Here is a 27,262-nt window from a genome sequence, read left to right as displayed (position 1 = left end):
CAGCAGAGTTTAGCTTCTACTCTTGAAGACAAGGCATCGTGTGCTAACCGTTCAGTCTTTCCACACCATCCCGATGGATGAAATAACTGACTACCTTAACTGTAGGACAAGTGACGCAATGAAATGGGATCCCACAAGTCCAGTTTGAAATAAAGATCAATGGGTTTCAAGGCTCATCAGATAGGTTAACACTGCTCAAAGGTTTAAGACACTCTGGGACAAAGTTATACAACTGTGGAAATGTATCGTTGCAGCAGCTATTTTATACTTTCCTATGATGTTTGCAAGTCAGACAGTACAAATGTGCTGTCCACAAACGCACCAGTAGAATTTAGCTTCTATTGTTGAAGATGAGGCTTTGTGTGCAAAGCAGTGAGTCTTTCCACATCAGCCTGATGGACAAAATAAGTGACAACTATAACTCATCAACTAGTGAGACAATTAAATGTTATCATGTAAGTCCAGTTTGAGTGAAAGATCAACAATCAAAAATTGTTGAAGTTCAGTTTGTCCACCAGAGAGTGCTGCAACTCCCGTTTGCATCACAGAGCAGCTGATGACTGCGGAGCAGAACAAAGTCAGCACTTGTCTTTGTCTTCGTGGTGACAACCCTCACAGACAACGGGATAATTAATCTCTGCATTCGTGGTTTGAATACCATCCTCGTCTGAGTCTAGTTTTCTTTATGGGAAACATCTCCCTGAGGAAAGTTAAACCCTTCTGATTAGAGGTGAAGAAAGGGTTCAAAGTTTGCTGGAGAATGCGGGCATCGATCCCGCTACCTCTCACATGCTAAGCGAGCGCTCTACCATTTGAGCTAATTCCCCACCATGTGCACATCAAAGTAAGGATGTCACGAGAACCGATACTTTGGTACCAAGTCAACGCCAAAATTCTCATCAGATGTTTATGACACTCTGGGACAAAGTTATACAACTTTGGAAATGTATCGTTGCAGCAGCTATTTTATACTTTCCTATGATGTTTGCAAGTCAGACAGTACAAATGTGCTGTCCACAAACGCACCAGTAGAATTTAGCTTCTATTGTTGAATATGAGGCTTTGTGTGCAAAGCAGTGAGTCTTTCCACATCAGCCTGATGGACAAAATAAGTGACAACTATAACTCATCAACTAGTGAGACAATTAAATGCTATCATGTAAGTCCAGTTTGAGTGAAAGATCAACAATCAAAAATTGTTGAAGTTCAGTTTGTCCACCAGAGAGTGCTGCAACTCCCGTTTGCATCACAGAGCAGCTGTTGACTGCAGAGCAGAACAAAGTCAGCACTTGTCTTTGTCTTCGTGGTAACAACCCTCACAGACAACGGGATAATTAATCTCTGCATTCGTGGTTTGAATACCATCCTCGCCTGAGTCTAGTTTTCTTTACGGGAAACATCTCCCTGAGGAAAGTTAAACCCTCCTGATTAGAGGTGAAGAAAGGGTTAAAAGTTTGCTGGAGAATGCGGGCATCGATCCCGCTACCTCTCACATGCTAAGCGAGCGCTCTACCATTTGAGCTAATTCCCCACCGTGTGCGCATCAAAGTAAGGATGTCACGAGAACCGATACTTTGGTACCAAATCAACGTCAAAATTCTGAAAATGTGATGGTACGTTTTCTTCCATGGGACCGTAGTTGCTGAAGAGTCTGCAAATTCTCCCAGGTTTTACGCCCTGGACCACCTTTGTCCATTAAAAGGGGCAAGGAAGAGGACGAGGTGGCCGAGTGGTTAAGGCGATGGACTGCTAATCCATTGTGCTCTGCACGCGTGGGTTCGAATCCCATCTTCGTCGGGATGAAGGTTACTTTAGTTTGCCATGTTTCCATGTCAACAAGCTAACTGGCTCCATCATACCAAACTATCTGTGGGACATCATCAGTTTCTGTCCAAATGCTCACTTCCTCATTGATGCTCTGTCTCACATAATGAGTTTAGTTTTCTTTACGGGAAACATCTGCCTGAGGAAAGTTAAACCCTTCTGATTAGAGGTGAAGAAAGGGTTAAAAGTTTGCTGGAGAATGCGGGCATCGATCCCGCTACCTCTCACATGCTAAGCGAGCGCTCTACCATTTGAGCTAATTCCCCACCGTGTGCACATCAAAGTAAGGATGTCACGAGAACCGATACTTTGGTACCAAGTCAACGCCAAAATTCTGAAAATGTGATGGTACGTTTTCTTCCATGGGACCGTAGTTGCTGAAGATTCTGCAAATTCTCCCAGGTTTTACGCCCTGGACCACCTTTGTCCATTAAAAGGGGCGAGCAAGAGGACGAGGTGGCCGAGTGGTTAAGGCGATGGACTGCTAATCCATTGTGCTCTGCACGCGTGGGTTCGAATCCCATCTTCGTCGGGATGAAGGTTACTTTAGTTTGCCATGTTTCCATGTCAACAAGCTAACTGGCTCCATCATACCAAACTATCTGTGGGACATCATCAGTTTCTGTCCAAATGCTCACTTCCTCATTGATGCGCTGTCTCACATACTTGGAAAAAACCTGGCAAAACCAAGAACCTGCCGTTGCTCAGAGGGGAATTAGCTCAAATGGTAGAGTGCTCGCTTAGCATGTGAGAGGTAGTGGGATCAATGCCCACATTCTCCAGCAGAGTTTAGCTTCTACTCTTGAAGACAAGGCATCGTGTGCTAACCGTTCAGTCTTTCCACACCATACCGATGGACGAAATAACTGACTACCTTAACTGTAGGACAAGTGACGCAATGAAATGGGATCCCACAAGTCCAGTTTGAAATAAAGATCAATGGGTTTCAATGCTCATCAGATAGGTTAACACTGCTCAAAGGTTTAAGACACTCTGGGACAAAGTTATACAACTGTGGAAATGTATCGTTGCAGCAGCTATTTTATACTTTCCTATGATGTTTGCAAGTCAGACAGTACAAATGTGCTGTCCACAAACGCACCAGTAGAATTTAGCTTCTATTGTTGAAGATGAGGCTTTGTGTGCAAAGCAGTGAGTCTTTCCACATCAGCCTGATGGACAAAATAAGTGACAACTATAACTCATCAACTAGTGAGACAATTAAATGTTATCATGTAAGTCCAGTTTGAGTGAAAGATCAACAATCAAAAATTGTTGAAGTTCAGTTTGTCCACCAGAGAGTGCTGCAACTCCCGTTTGCATCACAGAGCAGCTGATGACTGCGGAGCAGAACAAAGTCAGCACTTGTCTTTGTCTTCGTGGTGACAACCCTCACAGACAACGGGATAATTAATCTCTGCATTCGTGGTTTGAATACCATCCTCGTCTGAGGCTAGTTTTCTTTATGGGAAACATCTCCCTGAGGAAAGTTAAACCCTTCTGATTAGAGGTGAAGAAAGGGTTCAAAGTTTGCTGGAGAATGCGGGCATCGATCCCGCTACCTCTCACATGCTAAGCGAGCGCTCTACCATTTGAGCTAATTCCCCACCATGTGCACATCAAAGTAAGGATGTCACGAGAACCGATACTTTGGTACCAAGTCAACGCCAAAATTCTCATCAGATGTTTATGACACTCTGGGACAAAGTTATACAACTTTGGAAATGTATCGTTGCAGCAGCTATTTTATACTTTCCTATGATGTTTGCAAGTCAGACAGTACAAATGTGCTGTCCACAAACGCACCAGTAGAATTTAGCTTCTATTGTTGAATATGAGGCTTTGTGTGCAAAGCAGTGAGTCTTTCCACATCAGCCTGATGGACAAAATAAGTGACAACTATAACTCATCAACTAGTGAGACAATTAAATGCTATCATGTAAGTCCAGTTTGAGTGAAAGATCAACAATCAAAAATTGTTGAAGTTCAGTTTGTCCACCAGAGAGTGCTGCAACTCCCGTTTGCATCACAGAGCAGCTGTTGACTGCAGAGCAGAACAAAGTCAGCACTTGTCTTTGTCTTCGTGGTAACAACCCTCACAGACAACGGGATAATTAATCTCTGCATTCGTGGTTTGAATACCATCCTCGCCTGAGTCTAGTTTTCTTTACGGGAAACATCTCCCTGAGGAAAGTTAAACCCTCCTGATTAGAGGTGAAGAAAGGGTTAAAAGTTTGCTGGAGAATGCGGGCATCAATCCCGCTACCTCTCACATGCTAAGCGAGCGCTCTACCATTTGAGCTAATTCCCCACCGTGTGCGCATCAAAGTAAGGATGTCACGAGAACCGATACTTTGGTACCAAATCAACGTCAAAATTCTGAAAATGTGATGGTACGTTTTCTTCCATGGGACCGTAGTTGCTGAAGAGTCTGCAAATTCTCCCAGGTTTTACGCCCTGGACCACCTTTGTCCATTAAAAGGGGCAAGGAAGAGGACGAGGTGGCCGAGTGGTTAAGGCGATGGACTGCTAATCCATTGTGCTCTGCACGCGTGGGTTCGAATCCCATCTTCGTCGGGATGAAGGTTACTTTAGTTTGCCATGTTTCCATGTCAACAAGCTAACTGGCTCCATCATACCAAACTATCTGTGGGACATCATCAGTTTCTGTCCAAATGCTCACTTCCTCATTGATGCTCTGTCTCACATAATGAGTTTAGTTTTCTTTACGGGAAACATCTGCCTGAGGAAAGTTAAACCCTTCTGATTAGAGGTGAAGAAAGGGTTAAAAGTTTGCTGGAGAATGCGGGCATCGATCCCGCTACCTCTCACATGCTAAGCGAGCGCTCTACCATTTGAGCTAATTCCCCACCGTGTGCACATCAAAGTAAGGATGTCACGAGAACCGATACTTTGGTACCAAGTCAACGCCAAAATTCTGAAAATGTGATGGTACGTTTTCTTCCATGGGACCGTAGTTGCTGAAGATTCTGCAAATTCTCCCAGGTTTTACGCCCTGGACCACCTTTGTCCATTAAAAGGGGTGAGCAAGAGGACGAGGTGGCCGAGTGGTTAAGGCGATGGACTGCTAATCCATTGTGCTCTGCACGCGTGGGTTCGAATCCCATCTTCGTCGGGATGAAGGTTACTTTAGTTTGCCATGTTTCCATGTCAACAAGCTAACTGGCTCCATCATACCAAACTATCTGTGGGACATCTGTCCAAATGCTCACTTCCTCATTGATGCGCTGTCTCACATACTTGGAAAAAACCTGGCAAAACCAAGAACCTGCAGTTGCTCAGAGGGGAATTAGCTCAAATGGTAGAGTGCTCGCTTAGCATGTGAGAGGTAGTGGGATCAATGCCCACATTCTCCAGCAGAGTTTAGCTTCTACTCTTGAAGACAAGGCATCGTGTGCTAACCGTTCAGTCTTTCCACACCATACCGATGGACGAAATAACTGACTACCTTAACTGTAGGACAAGTGACGCAATGAAATGGGATCCCACAAGTCCAGTTTGAAATAAAGATCAATGGGTTTCAAGGCTCATCAGATAGGTTAACACTGCTCAAAGGTTTAAGACACTCTGGGACAAAGTTATACAACTGTGGAAATGTATCGTTGCAGCAGCTATTTTATACTTTCCTATGATGTTTGCAAGTCAGACAGTACAAATGTGCTGTCCACAAACGCACCAGTAGAATTTAGCTTCTATTGTTGAAGATGAGGCTTTGTGTGCAAAGCAGTGAGTCTTTCCACATCAGCCTGATGGACAAAATAAGTGACAACTATAACTCATCAACTAGTGAGACAATTAAATGTTATCATGTAAGTCCAGTTTGAGTGAAAGATCAACAATCAAAAATTGTTGAAGTTCAGTTTGTCCACCAGAGAGTGCTGCAACTCCCGTTTGCATCACAGAGCAGCTGATGACTGCGGAGCAGAACAAAGTCAGCACTTGTCTTTGTCTTCGTGGTGACAACCCTCACAGACAACGGGATAATTAATCTCTGCATTCGTGGTTTGAATACCATCCTCGTCTGAGTCTAGTTTTCTTTATGGGAAACATCTCCCTGAGGAAAGTTAAACCCTTCTGATTAGAGGTGAAGAAAGGGTTCAAAGTTTGCTGGAGAATGCGGGCATCGATCCCGCTACCTCTCACATGCTAAGCGAGCGCTCTACCATTTGAGCTAATTCCCCACCATGTGCACATCAAAGTAAGGATGTCACGAGAACCGATACTTTGGTACCAAGTCAACGCCAAAATTCTCATCAGATGTTTATGACACTCTGGGACAAAGTTATACAACTTTGGAAATGTATCGTTGCAGCAGCTATTTTATACTTTCCTATGATGTTTGCAAGTCAGACAGTACAAATGTGCTGTCCACAAACGCAAAGGTTTAAGACACTATGGGACAAAGTTATACAACTGTGGAAATGTATCGTTGCAGCAGCTATTTTATACTTTCCTATGATGTTTGCAAGTCAGACAGTACAAATGTGCTGTCCACAAACGCACCAGTAGAATTTAGCTTCTATTGTTGAAGATGAGGCTTTGTGTGCAAAGCAGTGAGTCTTTCCACATCAGCCTGATGGACAAAATAAATGACAACTATAACTCATCAACTAGTGAGACAATTAAATGCTATCATGTAAGTCCAGTTTGAGTGAAAGATCAACAATCAAAAATTGTTGAAGTTCAGTTTGTCCACCAGAGAGTGCTGCAACTCCCGTTTGCATCACAGAGCAGCTGTTGACTGCAGAGCAGAACAAAGTCAGCACTTGTCTTTGTCTTCGTGGTAACAACCCTCACAGACAACGGGATAATTAATCTCTGCATTCGTGGTTTGAATACCATCCTCGCCTGAGTCTAGTTTTCTTTATGTGAAACATCTCCCTGAGGAAAGTTAAACCCTCCTGATTAGAGGTGAAGAAAGGGTTCAAAGTTTGCTGGAGAATGCGGGCATCGATCCCGCTACCTCTCACATGCTAAGCGAGCGCTCTACCATTTGAGCTAATTCCCCACCATGTGCGCATCAAAGTAAGGATGTCACGAGAACCGATACTTTGGTACCAAATCAACGTCAAAATTCTGAAAATGTGATGGTACGTTTTCTTCCATGGGACCGTAGTTGCTGAAGAGTCTGCAAATTCTCCCAGGTTTTACGCCCTGGACCACCTTTGTCCATTAAAAGGGGCAAGGAAGAGGACGAGGTGGCCGAGTGGTTAAGGCGATGGACTGCTAATCCATTGTGCTCTGCACGCGTGGGTTCGAATCCCATCTTCGTCGGGATGAAGGTTACTTTAGTTTGCCATGTTTCCATGTCAACAAGCTAACTGGCTCCATCATACCAAACTATCTGTGGGACATCATCAGTTTCTGTCCAAATGCTCACTTCCTCATTGATGCTCTGTCTCACATAATGAGTTTAGTTTTCTTTACGGGAAACATCTGCCTGAGGAAAGTTAAACCCTTCTGATTAGAGGTGAAGAAAGGGTTAAAAGTTTGCTGGAGAATGCGGGCATCGATCCCGCTACCTCTCACATGCTAAGCGAGCGCTCTACCATTTGAGCTAATTCCCCACCGTGTGCACATCAAAGTAAGGATGTCACGAGAACCGATACTTTGGTACCAAATCAACGTCAAAATTCTGAAAATGTGATGGTACGTTTTCTTCCATGGGACCGTAGTTGCTGAAGAGTCTGCAAATTCTCCCAGGTTTTACGCCCTGGACCACCTTTGTCCATTAAAAGGGGCAAGGAAGAGGACGAGGTGGCCGAGTGGTTAAGGCGATGGACTGCTAATCCATTGTGCTCTGCACGCGTGGGTTCGAATCCCATCTTCGTCGGGATGAAGGTTACTTTAGTTTGCCATGTTTCCATGTCAACAAGCTAACTGGCTCCATCATACCAAACTATCTGTGGGACATCATCAGTTTCTGTCCAAATGCTCACTTCCTCATTGATGCTCTGTCTCACATAATGAGTTTAGTTTTCTTTACGGGAAACATCTGCCTGAGGAAAGTTAAACCCTTCTGATTAGAGGTGAAGAAAGGGTTAAAAGTTTGCTGGAGAATGCGGGCATCGATCCCGCTACCTCTCACATGCTAAGCGAGCGCTCTACCATTTGAGCTAATTCCCCACCGTGTGCACATCAAAGTAAGGATGTCACGAGAACCGATACTTTGGTACCAAGTCAACGCCAAAATTCTGAAAATGTGATGGTACGTTTTCTTCCATGGGACCGTAGTTGCTGAAGAGTCTGCAAATTCTCCCAGGTTTTACGCCCTGGACCACCTTTGTCCATTAAAAGGGGCAAGGAAGAGGACGAGGTGGCCGAGTGGTTAAGGCGATGGACTGCTAATCCATTGTGCTCTGCACGCGTGGGTTCGAATCCCATCTTCGTCGGGATGAAGGTTACTTTAGTTTGCCATGTTTCCATGTCAACAAGCTAACTGGCTCCATCATACCAAACTATCTGTGGGACATCATCAGTTTCTGTCCAAATGCTCACTTCCTCATTGATGCTCTGTCTCACATAATGAGTTTAGTTTTCTTTACGGGAAACATCTGCCTGAGGAAAGTTAAACCCTTCTGATTAGAGGTGAAGAAAGGGTTAAAAGTTTGCTGGAGAATGCGGGCATCGATCCCGCTACCTCTCACATGCTAAGCGAGCGCTCTACCATTTGAGCTAATTCCCCACCGTGTGCACATCAAAGTAAGGATGTCACGAGAACCGATACTTTGGTACCAAATCAACGTCAAAATTCTGAAAATGTGATGGTACGTTTTCTTCCATGGGACCGTAGTTGCTGAAGAGTCTGCAAATTCTCCCAGGTTTTACGCCCTGGACCACCTTTGTCCATTAAAAGGGGCAAGGAAGAGGACGAGGTGGCCGAGTGGTTAAGGGGATGGACTGCTAATCCATTGTGCTCTGCACGCGTGGGTTCGAATCCCATCTTCGTCGGGATGAAGGTTACTTTAGTTTGCCATGTTTCCATGTCAACAAGCTAACTGGCTCCATCATACCAAACTATCTGTGGGACATCATCAGTTTCTGTCCAAATGCTCACTTCCTCATTGATGCTCTGTCTCACATAATGAGTTTAGTTTTCTTTACGGGAAACATCTGCCTGAGGAAAGTTAAACCCTTCTGATTAGAGGTGAAGAAAGGGTTAAAAGTTTGCTGGAGAATGCGGGCATCGATCCCGCTACCTCTCACATGCTAAGCGAGCGCTCTACCATTTGAGCTAATTCCCCACCGTGTGCACATCAAAGTAAGGATGTCACGAGAACCGATACTTTGGTACCAAGTCAACGCCAAAATTCTGAAAATGTGATGGTACGTTTTCTTCCATGGGACCGTAGTTGCTGAAGATTCTGCAAATTCTCCCAGGTTTTACGCCCTGGACCACCTTTGTCCATTAAAAGGGGCGAGCAAGAGGACGAGGTGGCCGAGTGGTTAAGGCGATGGACTGCTAATCCATTGTGCTCTGCACGCGTGGGTTCGAATCCCATCTTCGTCGGGATGAAGGTTACTTTAGTTTGCCATGTTTCCATGTCAACAAGCTAACTGGCTCCATCATACCAAACTATCTGTGGGACATCATCAGTTTCTGTCCAAATGCTCACTTCCTCATTGATGCGCTGTCTCACATACTTGGAAAAAACCTGGCAAAACCAAGAACCTGCCGTTGCTCAGAGGGGAATTAGCTCAAATGGTAGAGTGCTCGCTTAGCATGTGAGAGGTAGTGGGATCAATGCCCACATTCTCCAGCAGAGTTTAGCTTCTACTCTTGAAGACAAGGCATCGTGTGCTAACCGTTCAGTCTTTCCACACCATACCGATGGACGAAATAACTGACTACCTTAACTGTAGGACAAGTGACGCAATGAAATGGGATCCCACAAGTCCAGTTTGAAATAAAGATCAATGGGTTTCAATGCTCATCAGATAGGTTAACACTGCTCAAAGGTTTAAGACACTCTGGGACAAAGTTATACAACTGTGGAAATGTATCGTTGCAGCAGCTATTTTATACTTTCCTATGATGTTTGCAAGTCAGACAGTACAAATGTGCTGTCCACAAACGCACCAGTAGAATTTAGCTTCTATTGTTGAAGATGAGGCTTTGTGTGCAAAGCAGTGAGTCTTTCCACATCAGCCTGATGGACAAAATAAGTGACAACTATAACTCATCAACTAGTGAGACAATTAAATGTTATCATGTAAGTCCAGTTTGAGTGAAAGATCAACAATCAAAAATTGTTGAAGTTCAGTTTGTCCACCAGAGAGTGCTGCAACTCCCGTTTGCATCACAGAGCAGCTGATGACTGCGGAGCAGAACAAAGTCAGCACTTGTCTTTGTCTTCGTGGTGACAACCCTCACAGACAACGGGATAATTAATCTCTGCATTCGTGGTTTGAATACCATCCTCGTCTGAGGCTAGTTTTCTTTATGGGAAACATCTCCCTGAGGAAAGTTAAACCCTTCTGATTAGAGGTGAAGAAAGGGTTCAAAGTTTGCTGGAGAATGCGGGCATCGATCCCGCTACCTCTCACATGCTAAGCGAGCGCTCTACCATTTGAGCTAACTCCCCACCATGTGCACATCAAAGTAAGGATGTCACGAGAACCGATACTTTGGTACCAAGTCAACGCCAAAATTCTCATCAGATGTTTATGACACTCTGGGACAAAGTTATACAACTTTGGAAATGTATCGTTGCAGCAGCTATTTTATACTTTCCTATGATGTTTGCAAGTCAGACAGTACAAATGTGCTGTCCACAAACGCACCAGTAGAATTTAGCTTCTATTGTTGAAGATGAGGCTTTGTGTGCAAAGCAGTGAGTCTTTCCACATCAGCCTGATGGACAAAATAAGTGACAACTATAACTCATCAACTAGTGAGACAATTAAATGCTATCATGTAAGTCCAGTTTGAGTGAAAGATCAACAATCAAAAATTGTTGAAGTTCAGTTTGTCCACCAGAGAGTGCTGCAACTCCCGTTTGCATCACAGAGCAGCTGTTGACTGCAGAGCAGAACAAAGTCAGCACTTGTCTTTGTCTTCGTGGTAACAACCCTCACAGACAACGGGATAATTCATCTCTGCATGCGTGGTTTGAATACCATCCTCGCCTGAGTCTAGTTTTCTTTACGGGAAACATCTCCCTGAGGAAAGTTAAACCCTCCTGATTAGAGGTGAAGAAAGGGTTCAAAGTTTGCTAGAGAATGCGGGCATCGATCCCGCTACCTCTCACATGCTAAGCGAGCGCTCTACCATTTGAGCTAATTCCCCACCATGTGCGCATCAAAGTAAGGATGTCACGAGAACCGATACTTTGGTACCAAATCAACGTCAAAATTCTGAAAATGTGATGGTACGTTTTCTTCCATGGGACCGTAGTTGCTGAAGAGTCTGCAAATTCTCCCAGGTTTTACGCCCTGGACCACCTTTGTCCATTAAAAGGGGCAAGGAAGAGGACGAGGTGGCCGAGTGGTTAAGGCGATGGACTGCTAATCCATTGTGCTCTGCACGCGTGGGTTCGAATCCCATCTTCGTCGGGATGAAGGTTACTTTAGTTTGCCATGTTTCCATGTCAACAAGCTAACTGGCTCCATCATACCAAACTATCTGTGGGACATCATCAGTTTCTGTCCAAATGCTCACTTCCTCATTGATGCTCTGTCTCACATAATGAGTTTAGTTTTCTTTACGGGAAACATCTGCCTGAGGAAAGTTAAACCCTTCTGATTAGAGGTGAAGAAAGGGTTAAAAGTTTGCTGGAGAATGCGGGCATCGATCCCGCTACCTCTCACATGCTAAGCGAGCGCTCTACCATTTGAGCTAATTCCCCACCGTGTGCACATCAAAGTAAGGATGTCACGAGAACCGATACTTTGGTACCAAGTCAACGCCAAAATTCTGAAAATGTGATGGTACGTTTAGCCAAGGACTCAAATGTACCACAGCAGTTCGACTTCTCTCCTCTGAGGGTTACAAATGACCTACTGACCTTACCTAATTAGCTGATGAACAGAGAATTAATGGGCACAATTTTGATTATCAATAAATACAAGAGTCACTTTCTCAGCAAAATGCCAAAGTTGAACGGTTTGAACTTAAATGTAAATAATTGCTGGTTTTCTTTCTGTTTTTGTGATAGTTAATTTTATAATGCTGAGTTTTGGACTGAGTGTCATCTGATGACACCAACTGGGACAAAGCCTGTGAATATTCTCATTTGTCCAGGTCTCATTTGTCCTCTCCTCAAAAGTGAGGTTGGAGGGGGGGACCTTGGCCTCGGACAACGCCGCTGACACTTTTAACCTTAGCTGTTCGGCCTCAGTTTCGATTAAGTTGTTTTTCTTTATAGCAGATTCTGTAGCTGTAATCAAATCCACTATGGGTAACTCTTTCGGTGTCATGGCGAAATTTAGGCCCTTGGCTAGGATCTCCTTCTCAGGGTGGGTGAGTTCTCTGTCAGACAGATTCTTAACCCATCTGTTTTGTATTTCTTTTCGTGCTGGGGTGTCAGTTTTTTGCCTCCAAGTGAGTATTTCTGTGTTATTGTCAATATGTCGAGATTGTAAATTGAGAAATTTATTGGTTTGTCTCTCAATTTAACCTCTAAGAAAAACAACTGTTCACAAGTGGCATGTGACTCCAACGACTGTCGTTATAACACAATAGGGCTCTAACGAAGTCGAAACCAACTCTCCACCAAGACAGTCACTCTAACGACTGTCGTTGGTACATGCAGCACAAAGGGAACCAGTGACATCATCAGCCTTGTGAAAACCCCTCCCGGAGGTTAAAAATACCTGGGTCTCCACACCAGATAGTTGGACCAGTCCCAGCCTGGTCAGGTGCGAGAAAGAACTGATGAAGCCTTTTGGATGAGAGGTGAAACGTCTTCCTAGACAAATAACCAAGTCCAGTTGCTTTCGATTTAAAACTCCTTTGAGAAACTGGGACAAAAGTTGTCCACAGTATTTTGTGTCATTTCTTTTACTTAAAAAAGCAACCAACAGGGGCAGCCTGGTAGTCGAGTAGTTAGGGCGCATACCATTTGAGCGTAAGATGCTCTTAGCAGGTGGTCACCGGTCCGACTCTTTCCTGCATGTCATTCCCCTCTCTCTACCCCCTTTCCTGTCAGTCTCCACTGATCTCTAATAAAGGCATAAAAAGCCCAAAAAAATAACTTAACCAACAAAAGTATCTGTCAGCTCAATTGTGAAAAACATAATCATGACTGATTGGTTTCGGTCTAGATGAAGACAATTCTTTATTTCAATTTGAATTAAACATTTCAATTATGAAGATGAATAGTTTCACTTAATGAATGTACAAGGAAAAGAAGGGAATAGAAGATCTGGTGGAAAACGGCAGAAACAAGTGGAGCTATGTAAAACGTTTCTGAACCTGTCTGTGCAAATGTGTTGACTGAATTTCTTTTTGCAAAAAGCAGTCCCCACAATGAAATTTGTGTCCATACAGATAAAAATCCGCTCCTCATTCAGTCTGAACAGACATCAAAGTATCAACTTAATATCCCATTTTAGCATTCGCATGCCCCCTTAAATATTCAAAACCTGAATTGAAATAGAGGTGAAACACAGGTCAGTTAATCAAAGAATCACATCCTTAGAATTGGAAGAATGTCCAGCATGTACATAGTAGAATAATCTTGTAGTTCACCGTCTAAATAGGAAAGAATTTGGGCACATTTTAGATTCATGAACTCAACAATTTGACATGCAAGCACTAACAAACAGGCTGGCCAAGCACTTCACTTTACAAAACCTCAACCGGCTCTGGACAGGTGAAGAAAATCAATGATCCCATAGTTTGTTTGATTTCAAAAGCCCTAAACCTTTACGCGATGCAGGGTTTCCCCGGTACTGACATGGCAGCAGAGTTTCTTCTCAACTGCTAGAGACATAACCTCAAGAACAGCACAGCAGAGTGCTTTTTACTCCAGACCACACTAACACCAGCTGTGTTGTAGCAAAAACATTTAAGCAGTGATGTTGATTGGTCAGTAAATTATACCTAAATGTCATTCTCCCAGGTAGAATATGCTTCCAAACTAAAGCAGTTAACGTTTTCAAATCAAAAGGAGCACTTAGCTTCACTGCCAGATATGTTTCATGTTGCATTTCAGGGGACTGGAGTAAGTGCCTAAAAACAGCAGCCCCTTTCTATATTATCAAAATGTGCTGTGAACCAATGATCAGTTCCGGATTAAATAGTAAAGCCAAAGATTCCCACCCCTTTATGCAAATCCAGTAGTATCCCTTTAGTTTCTGTGATAGTGTAGAATGGGACCAGATCACCCAAATCTTTCTTCAGTAAAACAGGGGTTCTCATTTTGGCCTCTAATCAGTTCTTAAGGAAATTAGGGCATCATACAAAATGTGAAAACCTGTGGCATACACTCATAAGTTGTAGATGCTCCCCCAGGGATCTATTGCAAAAATACATTTTCTTACTCGTAGATACCCACAGACTATTTATTTTTTATGCTTAGATTTCCTCATGTCTTCAATGACTGGATCTGTTTGTGTTGGTTTATGTTGGTGAGTCATCTTTGTCTCACCTGCAGCTCATCTGAAATGTTGTAGTACGACAGCTCAGTGCAAGAAAGACGACATCTTCCCTGTATTCTCCCTCTGACCTTACTTGCAGCAAATTACAGGTTCTGCAATTGAGATTTTAAACAGTAATATAGCTGCAAACAACTATTTTCTTTGCGAAGATAAAGTGGAGTAATGGTCTCCTGAGCAGAGAATTAAATCTCACCTCCTCTGTGTTTTTTTTTCTGTGTTTTGTTTTGGTATCCTGTCTGACAGCATGTACATGTTAGTGCATGTGAGTCCCTCCTGTTAAACCATTAGCCCTCTCCACACAGGGACCGCCCACATGTTAGATGGCATAGTAGCATACGCAGCATTTATGTGAAATGGACCTTCCAGAATGTCCTCTATTAAAGAAACCACATTTTTCATCTAAAAGGCCTCAGACAAAGAAAGAGATAAGACCAGTTGGATGGTGGACTGTCAAAACATTCATAACCTTTTTAACAGCTCCTCCGAATTCACAGAATTTATTTCCCAGTCTGACCATGGAGCCAATACTGGTCTGGTTTTACCAAGATGGAGAATCCGACCAGCTGCTAATGTGGGTCCATTATGATCTTTTTGGATGGAATAAGCTGTTTGCTCCAGTGCTAATAAGTCCATATATTCTTAGAGCCAGTTATCCACACTAACGGTCCCTTTATGTATTATCCAGGTCATTACAGCTGTCCCTTTTACTGAAAGGGATGCTGATGTAATAATATAATATGCACTGGATTTGTGTTTTTGTTTAATTTTTCAAGGCTTTTTTTCAGTAACTACGTGACTGGACAGCAGGGAAGCTTCACAGTAAATTCAGAAGAGACACCATGGAGCTTGTGGACAACAAAACCAATTAAATACTTAGTAAACCTGCAGGGCAAAGCAACAACATCTACCAACCTCTCCACAACCATGCCAGCACATTCCTGATGTAGTTAGGTTTGTAGGTTTGAGAATATCTTCCCATGGTCTGTGAACATGGTGCAAATGAATATCATGTTCCCAGCACATTGTAAGTGACTGTATGACTCAATGGCAGTTAAAAGTGTCAAAGGGACTTCACTGCAAACTATGACTGTAATTCACATAGTAATTACTCCTTTACTGCAGCAGCACTGTGGTGCAGTGGATAGTCCAATAACACCCAGGTTAATTGGTGACCTGTAGGTGTGAATGGGTGTTTGCCTCTATATGTCAACCCTGTGATATGTAGGGTGTACCCTGCCTTTTCCCCATTGTCAGCTGGGATTACCACCTGTGACCCTCAAAGGACAAGCGTTACAGCTAAGAGAAGGCTGTATGATTCCTCTATTCAGGCTTGATGGTAGATCATGATCCAGGGAGGTCAGTGGTAAATTGAATTAACTCACATATATATAGCTATAGGCTAGTGTGATTAATATGACAGTAGGGGACCAGCAAGATAGCTATATTAGTGGCCCTCCTATGGAGCTGGATGATGCCCTCTCATTTGCCTGTGGGCAGTGACTTCAGAAAAGACAGATTCATGCTATTTGTATTAGAAAATATTATAGAAGAGAATAATATTTTTTATACCAAGCCAGGCACCAGATCTCAAGTTTCTAAACAGCTTGTTTTGACCTAAAAACTGAGGATTTTCTGTTAAATGTAACTTCCTGATATGGTATTTGTGTCTTACATGATTGTGCTCCAGTTGCTGTGACGATGCCTTCGGCAGGAAGTGGTTTATCTCACCCCACTCTCCCCTATATCATGTGTAAATCACAGTTGACAACAGATACCTCAAGCTATGTTCAGGCTGAACAGGAAGCAGATTTTTATCTCACTTTGTTGATGTAAATTTGTTTGCTGGATTTTCTTTGGGCTCTCTGTTTATATTTGACACAGTCATAAGATGCTTGCTTAAGCGAGCTACACAGTGATTAAAAAAATCATGAATAATTAGTTGTTTCAGTCATTTTCCTCCTCACTGTTTTCTTCTAATGGTTGTAAATTCAGAAAGTTGAGTCTCAAACCTTCAGAATTGGTCAAAGTTTTTTCAAATAGGAATATTTTTCATTCAAGCTGATGTGTCTTCACCATAATGAGTGCCACCAAGACCAAATCCAACAAGCTCTGTTGATCTCTGGTTTAAAATGTTGTACAAAAACAAATTGTATTTTTTTTTTATTAGGAGCAAGAATATAATAAAACTGTATATACTTCCTGATTATTAAAATGGCTGAAATGCCAACTGTTACTGGCAAATGTATCAACCGCAGCCAACAAATGAAAGCAACATTAAAGCTGACTTGTTTTAGAGAACCATGTAGAAGAGTCATAAATCTGAATGACAGCTACATGATATTGTGCTAAAAGACTGAGGCTAAAGCTACGTAGCCAAAGCTAAAAAGGTAGCGTCTGCACCAGCTGATGATCCATGCAAAAGTCTTACAAAAATCTGTATTAAAACTTAAAGGAATATGTTATTTTCTTCTAACATAACCCTGTTAGGTTGCTTGGCTTTGATAGCAGTATATTTCAGTTTTAGCGTGACAAGAGAAAGGGCTTTGAGAGTGAGGACTAACTAACTAACTAAACGTATCTCGCTGTCGGGCAAGGAATTTGGCTGCGGTTACTGGAGGGTAAACTTTGCCTAATTAAATAAAGAGCAGGAAAGAGCAGCTGCTAATATTAGCTTACACTCTGATATAGTAGCATCCAGGACCAGCTTATATGTAGTGGATGTGCTACTTGTGCACTTTTATGCAATGTGTAACCACAAACTAATGTAAGGCGACATTTATATTTACACATATGCCAGACATGCTAACATTTCAGCTTGCACTGGAACTACAATAATATCATTTTGTATGATTACAAAATAGAATAGAAACATAAAATACAATAGTATGATTATATCACAACCCTACCCCCACTATAATGTCATATATCACAGTATGTGATCTGGCCTGTATCAAGATATCAAGCCAAAAGCCTGGCTGGAGCAGATAAACGCTGTTTATCCAATTCCTTACTTTTACTTTTGTGTTTTTGGTATTGGCAGAAAAAACACCACCCTCCAGACTCTTCAGGTTAAAGTGCTGTTTTCACTGCAGTCCCACATACTTCATCAGACTGTCGCTGTTAGGGGAAAAGGTTTATTGAATGGTGACTAATTTGGATTATCTGTTTATTAACAGTTTGTGTACTCTCAAAGCTCAATAGAAATAGTCTGTCTACTAGGGATGGGCACAAGTGAGGTTTACATGTCTACCTGTCTGCTTTTGGTCAGATTTGTGGGTCTTCAGGACCTTTTGTCAAATTATTTGGTGAAATTAAACCGACTAAGAAGCTTTAATTTATTCCTGATTCTCCCTTGTTGCTGCATTTTTGGTGCTATTGAGATGAATTTTCTGTCTTTGGCCCAGCAGAGGATGTTGCTGATTGCTAAGGGAAAGCGGTTTGAAGGTTTTTGTAACACAGTCATTTCGTGACCATTTTGTGAAAAGGCACTCAACCCCATCTCACGGGAACAATTAGGAAGTCTAAAGGAAGGACACTTTTCCCACACGGCAGGGTGTTTGTCTCCAGTGAGAGAGCAGTCAGGACCACAGTGACTGCTCTACCCCCAGGTCACTTTGTGAGTGTGGAGTTTTTCAACTGGCTGGGGATTGACTCAAAAACCCTTCAGTCTTTGGCTGGGTAGTGTCAACATAAATCCTCTCAGCTGGTAGAAGCCCAAACGCTTTAAATGTCAGGCTGTAAATGTTCAGACAGGAAAGAGGAAAGTACAACTTCAACATGGATTTGAGGGTTTTTTGGTTAACTTTTGCTATTGGCTCAGGAGGATGTTTCAGTGTTTTAAGTTGCACAGCGTTGCATTACTCAGGCCGTCACCAGCAGTGGAAGACTGTCCTGGTGTCAAGGCTAAAAAAAATTTAATTCATCAGCTGTTTTTGTCTTTGTGTGAGCACAGTGTTTTTCTTCTACTCATGCTCATTTTGACATGCATGATTAATCAAAACAAACTAGTTAGGACTCAAAGATCTATCTGCAATTTGTGAGCGACAATCATTTGTAAAAATTGATGTTGCACTTATTTGTGAACTAAGCAGGGACAACAAATTGAACAGAATACAATATTTTCCGTGGGAGCTTTTCTTCGGTTCACAAAGACATGAAATAATTACACAAAAGAAAAACATTCTTTATGGCCAAGTCTGCACACTCAAACTTACATGTGCATTAATCTGCTATTTTTCTGGTTTGAGTCTTTCCACCATATTTTTGAACCGAAATCCATTCATGAGAAATGATTTCATGTTTGACAGGAGGAGAAATTTTCATTTGACTTATTACTGGACATATCATCCAAGAGATAACAGAACAATTGACACAAGCAGGATTAGAATTTGGAAAAATGTTTTTTTTTTTTCATCTAACTGTGTCTTTAACATGAGGATCACACCTAAATCATTATAAAATATTATTGGTTTCTATAATTCATTTATGAAATATATATACATATAAAATATATTTATATATAATTATATAATGTATATTGTACATGATATATATTAACATATATGTCTAGCCCATACAAATATGTGTGTTTATATTGTAGACATATGTTACAGTATAAAGTCTGAGACCACTTTCTGAGAATGGAAAGACAGACATGTTTAAAATTAATGAGAAATTGATAAGAAAAACATGCATAAGCATATAGTATTGTTATATGTATGTTGTATTGATAAACTCAAGTATATAAATGAAATGTATGTCGTTAACATATATGGTTACATGTTATACCATATAAAGTTTCATCATAGAGATATTTTCAATATACAAACTTATATCTTTATATATCCAGAAAATGTACAGATGTGATAATAATGTAGTTTATAGGTGACATACATGGCAACAGAACTCATGATACAGGGACATGTGTAACATTTCTTTATGGCAATAAAGGATGAGAACTAGATGTTTCTTTACTACTGGTCCTGCCCTTAAACAAGTCACCTCTCTACTTTCCATACTAAAAAGCTCATAACTTCCACTTCATGTGATCAAACGATGATGTCAGAGAAAGTAACTCTGGGGGATGTTTGCTCATGTGGTTGTGGGATAAAATGCACAGTGGGGTTACCAAAAGGGCAGGGCAGGAGTAAAGCCTGGATCCTGATTGGAACAGACATCAGAGTCGAGCTCAGCCGATACCAACTGAAAAGTTTGCCTCCCAACACCTGAAAGGCAGCTAGGCTCGGGGCCGCAGGTTCATCAGCATCACAAATGTTGGTTCTATCTATATCAGCTCATGCATACACTTAGACACGTACACGCAAGCTCTGAGTCTTTCACAGAGCTCGTGATGGACGGATCAATAGTCTTCTTTTATTAAAAACCAAAATGAAACAGTAAAACAGCAGAGCAAACAAGCCAATGTTGAAAAAAAACATTGAACATTAAACATTAAACATTAAAAATGATTTTATGATTTAATCATTAATGAAATTACTTGATGAATACTTTGGTCTGAAAAATGTCTGTAATAATTTACTAAAGTGTCTGAATAGACTGTTGGTCAGACAAAAAAAACCCTTCACTTTGTTATTTTGTACCACAAAGAAAAGCAGCAAATCCTCACATTTTAGCCAATTTTGTGTTAAAAAAATACAATTATTTGAGTTTCAAAATAGTTGCACATTAATCTTCTGTTGTATTTTATTGGTATTAAAATAGTAAAAAAAACTACTGACACCTTAAACCAAGAAATGTTTAAAGTCTCCTGCAAATTCATGTTTATCCTTTTGTTGTATTGGTTGCATAAAATAATCTGCCCCAGAAATAATCTTGGAAAAAATAAAGAATTTAGCTGCATTCCTATCTTTGTTAAAGAATGAGTTTGGCATGATTCATTTTTTTTTCTTCCTTCCATTTCTCAATATTTTATGACATTCCTACTGAGGGTGTAATTTTTGTAAACAGCTGTGAATGTAGTTTCTTTTAAAACTTAGTCTTTTACAAATACACATTTGCTGCTGTAGTGAGTGTTTCCGGCAGCAGCAGAGTGTATCTGGGATTAAGTCAAAAGAAACTACAGTGGCTTTTTTCATGGGTACAAAGACACATGTCACCCAGTGAACACTGAACTGAACTTCAGTGACGTGCAAATCTATTAAAACCAAAACAATAGAGCTCTAAGGCTCAGAGGAATGAGAAATATTGAGCTACACAAACAGCATTTGACATGAGGATCAATTCATTGTTTGTTTGTGTCTTTTCACAGGGTTTGTAATAAGAAAAATATAGATTATCACCAGACTTCTCCTTCATAAACAGAGAATCGGGGATTTGGAGACTCCTTAAGAAGTTGGAGTGTGCTCTCAAGCTTAAAAACACAAAATATATAATCACCTGAGAGTTGATGCTCCCAAACACTGTCACGTTACCATCTCAGGAAGATATTCCCTGTGGAGTAAAGCTTGCTTTGGCTCACAAACACAAACCCACATTCCAAAAGGAAATTACACTCAGTCCCAGCTGTATGTATTACATCAGCACATGAATTTCAATATGTTGACAGGAATGGTGGCTTTATGAAAATGACATCATGAATAAGGCTTTTATTTATCTGTATTATAGTATGATGCAGGTAATGTAGAGCAGTACAATGAGGTCTATGATTACACTTCAGATCTTGAGTCTGCTATGAAAAAGGAAAAAACTCAATATAACTTAATGCTATTTTTACTACTACATACTATACATACAATGATAATGATCATGGTAATAAGATTATTATCAACAACAACAACAACAACACATACAAATACAAATACAAATACAAATACAAATGCTACTATAGGTTGTTTGTACAGCTGCTATCTTTGCATCTGACATAATAATAAGAACAGCACAGGCTCATTTTTCATCCAGAGCCAAACTGGAGGAGCGAAGGAACGAAGCAGCAGCAGTACTTGGATTTAATGGCTGCGCAGCTGCAGTCCAGGTGATCTCACAGTTTATCTAGCATGAATCACAAGCTGCTGGGAACCTTTGAAATGCAAATATCAATAGAAAAACCAGGAGGCCAATTCATAAGTAAGAGTTGTTTCACAGGAAGCCCCCCCTCTTCTTTTTTTCCTTATATCTGCTCTCACCTCTGATCCCCACAGGAGAGTTTTTCATCAATGTCTTGTTCAAGGTTCAGCTCAGATTAGAGCAACACGTGCTCAAAATAATAATTAGAAACAAGCCTTTTTGTGCCAGTTTTCAAATCTGTTTCCCAGATTGGTGCTGTATACAAACACTAACTTTATTTTGGAAATAATGAAACTGTCAGTCATGAGTAAAGCTGATTACATAAGAACAGGGGAAAAAATCAGAGCAATGAGCAGTCTGTGGAAATCTACAAGACAAGCAGTTTAAAAATGTCAGTTCTAACAACCACATTGTTCCATTTTCAAGAAGTCTGGGTGGCAAAGTCACATTCACCTTTCAATTTTCAGTCCAGACTTCTGGGGCGACCAGAGTGTCCTTGCTTGAGGATTTAAGAGCCAAGAGACAGCTCACATTCCCTGGATGTGTTTGTTTGTGAATCCATGTTCTCAGGCACTGGCCGTGACCTCAGATTGTGTAAATATAGCCGAGAGAAATTTTGGGGCATTCAGTCGTAGAAAGACAGATTGCAGTGCAGCACAGTATCAAGTGCAGCCCTGACCTGAAAAACAGAAGTGAACAAAGCAAAAAAAAGGCACCTGTACACAGTAGTCATATAAAAAAAAGGTGAAACTGCTTCTTTTGGTTGTAATTCAGAAAAGGATTTTTTAAAAGAAAATTCAGCCTTTATTCTCTTTGGACAGTAAGATGTGTCTGAGCAGAATTTGTCGTGAAACTAAAAATCTTATGCACTTTAAAGAGCACCAGTTGAGCAAAATCTTTTTCTCTACAGATGCATCAGCCAGCTCAGTTTTCAATCACTGAAGTTTGTTTTAAACACAACTGCTGGAACTGGAAAAGAAATGTTTTTAGTCCTTTATAGTTTGGTTTGTTTGTAGAGAAATACTAATAATTAACTTTAAATTAAGTTTTGACATCCACAACATTTAATCTGAGCTTTCACATATAGCATCCCTTTTTATGGAAGATTTTAAATGCCTTAATAAATACAAACAAATAAAGTGACTGAATGAATAGTTTGCCTTTGTGACAGCAATTCTCTGTGCCACATTAAAAATTATTCATTCAGAACAAATTCTGTGTAATTGTCCATTTCATAAAGTTTCTCAATTAAATTTGGCAAAGTAAATGTCACTGTTAAATCACTAAATCACTGTTTGATTTGTTTTAATTCAAGCATTTTAAATCTTCCATACATTTTATGGTCCAATAACCTTCTGATGAATGTTTTAAACATCCAAAGGTCTGAAGACACAAGTGCATGCAGGCTGTGTCCATATGACTTTTTCTATTTTAATAATGAAAAAAATGGTCACTGCACCAGGTTCATGGTTCAACAGGGTTGTACGTCATGTCTTAATTAATCATGCGAGTGTTTTGTGTTTAACAGAAAATAAACCAATTGGTGTCGTATCCCTTTAAAACCCAGGAGTGCTTGCACCTTGGTGGATTGCTATTGTAACTGCGCAGTGTTTCACACAGAGTTAGATTCTTTGTGGCAATATATATATATATATATATATATATATATACTTTTTTTCTTTTACACACACACACACACTGTATATATATTATATATATATACTGTATATATATTATAAGAGCCCAGTCTTGACACGCAGCAGCTCTGTGTGCCCTGAGGGAAAAGAAGGGCAAATCAATATGCTGCACACACATCTACAAAGGAATAACAGCATAAGTCACAACGTTGGACAACTTTTATGTTATAGTATGAGAAGTGTGAAGAAATCTTTGGTTTGTGAGGAAACTGTGGTGGGACAAGTTTGGTTGATGAATAGGAAACACTGTGGCAGATTTACCAGGTAGCGAGAGAGTGCTTGAAGAAATTTGTGCAGTTGTGCAACACACAACATGCCAGACATAAAACAGCAGCCTTCTGAGGCTGTAATGTAATGTTCCACTTGACTTATGCAAACATCTGAAGCTCATTTCCAGCACACTGTGCTTGTGCGTAACAGGCAGAGTGTACGCATGTTGTGTGCCACTCTTTTGACAATGTGCCCTTAAAACAGGGACATAACACTAACTGAAGACCAGTCAGTCACTTTCTGCTGCCTCAAGAGATCATCAAGCCTGACCACACCTGATTTTAACACACCCATGGGTGCACAGATGGGCATAAGTGCTATTTTAACAACGTGGATGCTGGACAGGAAAATGACAACTGCGTCGGTCTGAAACTAGCACAGACAGTTGCGTTGCGCTCTGCGCCGGGTGTATGACAGGGCCCTTAGTGTCAGGTGTGCTTTGATTCACACTTGTCCCCGAGGAACTTCAGGTGCAGTCTGGTGAGTTTCAGTACAAGTCGTTCAACATTAAAATTAAGTCTCGCAACTCATCTCCAGTTCACCGTGTCCTGTTCCTCAAACAGTATTGGTCGTTCTGCCACTGTCAGGGTGGTGTAGCTGTAGGTTGTTTCTGTTTCTTTATAGACTCTAAACTTCTCATTATATATACATTATATATTAACTATATCTAAAATAAGTGGCTTCACACATTTTTTCACAAAACAAAAACTTTATCAAAACCTATCAAGACGGCTTTTCCTGGGAGAGTTACACCGTAGTAACACCGTAGAGAACGCACAGGTTTAACTAATGAAACGGCTGATGACTGAACTCCATGTGGCTGCTTCACTTTCACTGCCATGGTGCGCTGCGACACTTGAATAGATCACCCATCATTTTCCTTTAATGACAAGCTAAAAAGTGTGCTGTGAAAAGGGCCTGTTGGTAAGTGGCTCATTGGACCAGAACTGTGACACCAAACAGATGTGATCAACAAAACAGATGAAACTTAATTAACTGAATAAATGCAGTGTGACAGAAACCTGTGTTTTCTCTCGTGACCTTCATGAGAGAAAACGAGCTGTGGTCTGTCGTGCTGCTTGTCATGCATATATTCAGTCTCTGTAGGTAATTAGGTTTCATCTGTATTATAATTTACATGTGTTAAAGTCTTTGGTTCACTTTGGGTTTTTTTTTTTTTAGAATTGACTCAGAGATACAGTACAAGGTTTTAAGATGTCTCTCAGACACGCGTGTTCAACGTGCATGAAAAGCTTCTTTCAACATCTGACCATATTCCAAACAGCTGTTCAGTGTCATAGTAATGGCTCACAAAAGGCAGATTTTATGCAAAACAAACTTCAGTGAGTGTTTTCCAAAATAACCAATATAAGGTTCTGTTTGATATTTATGACTGGCAGTGGGACCAGCTGACTTCTCGTGTGAACAGGAGAAATAAGTAATAAATGAATAAATAAATAAAGGCGAAAAAAACATAAAAGAAAACAGGATAAAACAGGAAACAAGAAGCAAATGGCAAACTGCCATGTGCTGGGAGGTGAGTGACAGAGGATCTCATAATCCAGTGCATCAGGTTTTTGTGCGACGCCATGTTTCACCTGAAGTTCACCTCACTTCTTATCAAGTTCATTCCTCTCCAGCTCCGTCTGTAAAGTTTATAATTCCCTTATCTAACCATCTTATCTTATCTTCCCGTCTTATCTAAATTCAACATTTCTCCTCCGTGTTTCCCCCTTTTCCATAAATTAGCAAAGTAAACTCTTATAGTTTCTTTTCTCCTTGAAGCGTAACTTTGAAGATACTGAACCAAAGTTACAGAGGCAGAAACGTGGTAGAAATGTGAGCATTTTGAGAATATAAGGCCTGTAGTGTTTGCTGTTGTGTAGAAAACACACTGGAACCGGGGCCACATGTCTGAACCAACTCTGTGTCAGCAGCTGCTGCAGGGTTATGTGACATCCTACAACGCTTTGCACAGATAGAATCAGGAGACTCGGAGCATTCAAACAGTGATTTGTCAAGGTTGTGTGAAAACTGAGCCCAGCACAGACCTAAACTAAAATGTTTTCTGAAGTCCTCATGATTTTGATCAGACTGAAGAATCCTGCTTTAAAATAAAACGAGGGAAAATCTTGTTCAGCTACAACAGTAGCAGCAGCAACTCCACTTTTTATCCTCATACTAAAACTGTAGTGTTCCAGGTAGTAGGAGAATTTAACACAAGCTTCGTGCATAGAAAGTTAGTGCACCGTGGATACTTCATGTTCAGTTACAGTGTGCGACTTTTTTATGGGCCGGAAGGATTATGTTTCCGGGTTGTCTATCTGTCGCTCAGTCCTATTATTGTGAACACAATAGCTCAGTATTTCTTCAAATTTGGCACAGACATTCATTTGGACTAAAGGATGAGGTGATTAGATTTTGATAGGCAAAGGTCAAAGGTTAAGGTTGTGGTGACCTCACAAAACACAGTTTTGGCCTTGTAAATGCGAAATCTCAGTAACACCGTGAGTGAATTTCTTCAAATTTGGCACAAACATTTATTTTGACTTAAAGATGAACTGATAAGAATTTGGTGGTCAAAGGTCAAAGGTCACTGTAACTCATAAATTCATACTCTAATTATGACACAATTTAATTAAAATTTCTTAGAATAAAATTAAATGATGACATATTTTATCCAAATGGTCAAAGGTCAGCTTCAATGTGACATCATAATGTTCTGCAAAAACACTCATTATGCAATGCTGTAACTCAGGAAGGTGAGGTTGTGACCATATTTCTTGCAACTTGGCTGGTCTGTTGATGCGTACAGCCATGAGGCAATAATTCTAGTCTTGTCCACCCTTTTGTTCTGTCAGAGCAGCAGGCTGAGCGGCAGATTATTCTCATTTCTTATGGCTTTTATTTCCTGTTGGTATCACAGTTCCCCATCAGAGCCAAAGAGTGTTTATTAAGGCCCTCGGCTCGTGTAAGGGAGGTAGTAGCCTGTGAAAATGTGGTGTCAGTACAAACTTACTATAGAATCTATAGGGCTACAGATGGACCTGCTTGTGTTTCTCTTTTCAAATATACCACAGCTGGCTGTGTGAGAAACATAAAGCCCTTCATCTAGTGCGAAGCAGCAGATGTTTTCATGGAACATTTCTCACACAAAGGCAAATGTAACTCACAATGCATCTGTTAAAAAAAGCCAAGAGAAAGTGTTCATGAACTGTGTAAAGGCTGAATCCCCACTGTGTCATATCGGCTAAAATAAAAGGGAGTGGAAGCAGAGGATGGATGCAAATGACAATTAATTTAAGTTATTTCAGTTTAATTAAAACAGTTGTTTAATCTGTCTCATTACTAGTCGGGCTTTGTCACAGCCACAACTGGCTGTGCATGATAGGTAAAGCTGTCAGTTTGTGTGGATGACCAGATGTCTTCATGGAACATGGGCTCTGTGTTTAAAGATAACACGAGGCCTGTGTGAGAGCTTTCACTGTTTTTACTCATTGAAGAAGTAAGAATGTCAGAGCAAGTGCAGGTTGGGTTGACTGAACCTCAGGGACATAATTAATTTTATCCTACAAACCTAAGCACTAAAAAATACCACAAATTGCTGATATAATTTCAATAACAGTCATATGAAAGCTAACAAAGGCAATCTTTCCTCTTGGACTGTTAAGTATTGGATTGAATTTAAACTGACTGTCATGTTGTGCTCCAGCTTCTGCCTGTCACAGTAAATACTGTAAGTCTGTTTAAGTCACTTCTTCATCCTGAAAACTGACACTGCTGATGAATCATTCTGCTTTTATTTATGCTTTTACTAAAATACT

At 40.9% G+C, this 27,262-nt stretch overlaps 1 long non-coding RNA gene and 10 other non-coding genes across 15 annotated transcripts in view; all 11 read left to right on the top strand.

Annotated features, from left to right (window-relative positions):
• The window catches only part of LOC139624626 (uncharacterized), a 98,963-nt gene that overhangs the window by 49,638 nt on the left and 22,063 nt on the right, over positions 1 to 27,262 (top strand). The gene's annotated exons all lie outside the window — the stretch shown is intronic.
• Positions 1,716 to 1,797, top strand: trnas-gcu (transfer RNA serine (anticodon GCU)). Its single transcript has one exon. It is a non-coding gene; the product is annotated as a tRNA-Ser (tRNA).
• On the top strand, positions 2,275 to 2,356 carry trnas-gcu (transfer RNA serine (anticodon GCU)). The gene has a single exon. It is a non-coding gene; the product is annotated as a tRNA-Ser (tRNA).
• trnas-gcu (transfer RNA serine (anticodon GCU)) lies at positions 4,320 to 4,401 on the top strand. The gene has a single exon. It is a non-coding gene; the product is annotated as a tRNA-Ser (tRNA).
• On the top strand, positions 4,879 to 4,960 carry trnas-gcu (transfer RNA serine (anticodon GCU)). The gene has a single exon. It is a non-coding gene; the product is annotated as a tRNA-Ser (tRNA).
• Positions 7,038 to 7,119, top strand: trnas-gcu (transfer RNA serine (anticodon GCU)). Its single transcript has one exon. It is a non-coding gene; the product is annotated as a tRNA-Ser (tRNA).
• Positions 7,597 to 7,678, top strand: trnas-gcu (transfer RNA serine (anticodon GCU)). The gene has a single exon. It is a non-coding gene; the product is annotated as a tRNA-Ser (tRNA).
• Positions 8,156 to 8,237, top strand: trnas-gcu (transfer RNA serine (anticodon GCU)). Its single transcript has one exon. It is a non-coding gene; the product is annotated as a tRNA-Ser (tRNA).
• trnas-gcu (transfer RNA serine (anticodon GCU)) lies at positions 8,715 to 8,796 on the top strand. Its single transcript has one exon. It is a non-coding gene; the product is annotated as a tRNA-Ser (tRNA).
• On the top strand, positions 9,274 to 9,355 carry trnas-gcu (transfer RNA serine (anticodon GCU)). Its single transcript has one exon. It is a non-coding gene; the product is annotated as a tRNA-Ser (tRNA).
• trnas-gcu (transfer RNA serine (anticodon GCU)) lies at positions 11,319 to 11,400 on the top strand. Its single transcript has one exon. It is a non-coding gene; the product is annotated as a tRNA-Ser (tRNA).

Source organism: Trachinotus anak, unplaced genomic scaffold, assembly GCF_046630095.1.
Source record: "Trachinotus anak isolate AG129_WGS33_773 ecotype Australia unplaced genomic scaffold, CSIRO_AGI_Tana_v1 ptg000008l, whole genome shotgun sequence".
NCBI lineage: Eukaryota > Metazoa > Chordata > Actinopteri > Carangiformes > Carangidae > Trachinotus > Trachinotus anak.
This window is presented reverse-complemented; position numbering and strand designations above follow the sequence as displayed.